Source organism: Leucoraja erinacea, chromosome 25 (genome assembly GCF_028641065.1).
Source record: "Leucoraja erinacea ecotype New England chromosome 25, Leri_hhj_1, whole genome shotgun sequence".
Classification (NCBI taxonomy): domain Eukaryota; kingdom Metazoa; phylum Chordata; class Chondrichthyes; order Rajiformes; family Rajidae; genus Leucoraja; species Leucoraja erinaceus.
In genome coordinates, this window is record NC_073401.1 from 10,039,276 (window position 1) to 10,040,796 (window position 1,521).

The window sequence follows — 1,521 nt, forward strand, 5'->3', positions numbered from 1 at the left end:
TCCCGCCCGAGTTGCGGGGTCGAAGAGCTCCTGGAGCGGGGCCTGACATCACCGCCCCGCGCGGCTTGGAATGGCCGCGGGACTCTGCGAACGCACGCCGGGGGCTCTAACACCAAGACCCGGTGTGTGACCTTGCACCACCCAGCGTGGCTTTAATGGCCGCGGGACAATCGCCATCGCCAGCCGGGGGCTTTGACTTTGACTCTGTCATCGGGGGGGGGGGAGAGTGCAGTGGGGAGATAAGTTTTTTTTGGCCTTCCATCACAGCAATGTGATGGATGTTTATGTAAAATGTAAATTATGTTGTGTCTGGGGTCTATTTGTTTGTTTGTAATGTATGACTGCAGAAACGGCATTTCGTTTGGACCTCAAGGGGTCCAAATGACAATTAAATTGACTCTTGACTCTTGACTCTTGACTTAGACCGCCCCGACCCGGGAGCCTGATCGTCCCGAAGTGGGAGCTTCGATCGCCCAGACATGGAGGCTTTGATCACCGGCTGCAGCAGCTTTGATCACTCCAACTGCAGATGGTTCGACTGCCCTGATCGCGGGAGAAAAATGAGGGAAGATTAGACTTTATTGTCTTCCATTACAGTGAGGAAGGTGGGGAATCCGCTGTGGTGGATGTTTATGTTAACTTTTATGTAATTGTGTGTCTTGTTGCTTTTTTAGTATGGCTGTATGGTAATTCACATATCACTGTACCTTAATTGGTACACATGACAATAAAAGACCTTTGAAAACTTTGAACTTAAAATCTTATGTTTCTATCTTTTCACGATTGAAGTAAAACTCAGATTTATTTTTCACTGACAGCCACAGTTCTACACATTCAATCTGTAAATGTCTGTTTCTATCCATATCGACACCACTTCAATTTTCGTGCCAATGGCAAACATGAATATAAGTCTTCCTATTTTTTTCAATCCCAGCTTTAAATATAATGAACAGCTGGGGCTGCAACTTTTATGAGACAACACAACTAGACATTGTCTTCCATTACAGTTTGTATCCATCTACCACAAAAGCAGTCATCTATTAGGCAGGGGATGTAGCTCAGTGGTAGAGCGCATGCTTTGCATGTATGAGGCCCCGGGTTCAATCCCCGGCATCTCCACTGTTTTGTTTGGCATGGTGGAGCAGCAGTAGAGTTGCTGCCTTACTTACAACGCCAGAGACTTGACTGTGGGTGCTAGTGTATGTACCCCCGGGCCTGCATGGGTTTTCTCCGGGTGCTTCAGTTTCTTCCCACACTCCAAAGACGTACAGGTCTGTAGGTTAGGTTAATTGGCGTGGTAAAATTGTAAATTGTCCTTAGTGTGTAGAGGATAGAGTTAATGTGCGGGGATCACTGGTCGGCGTGCTCAGTAGATCGAAGGGTCTGTTTCTGTGCTATCCCAGAATATTTGCATTGAACATGATGTTGTTAGATTCAGATTCAATTTTAATTGTCATTGTCAGTGTACAGTACAGAGACAACGAAATGCATTCAAAACTACGAAATTGATCTCATCTGTCT

General features: G+C 46.2%; 1 non-coding gene across 1 annotated transcript; it reads left to right on the forward strand.

Annotated features, from left to right (window-relative positions):
• The first annotated feature begins 1,047 nt into the window (after window positions 1–1,047).
• Window positions 1,048–1,119, forward strand: trnaa-ugc (transfer RNA alanine (anticodon UGC)). Its single transcript has one exon. It is a non-coding gene; the product is annotated as a tRNA-Ala (tRNA).
• The last annotated feature ends 402 nt before the right edge of the window (window positions 1,120–1,521 follow it).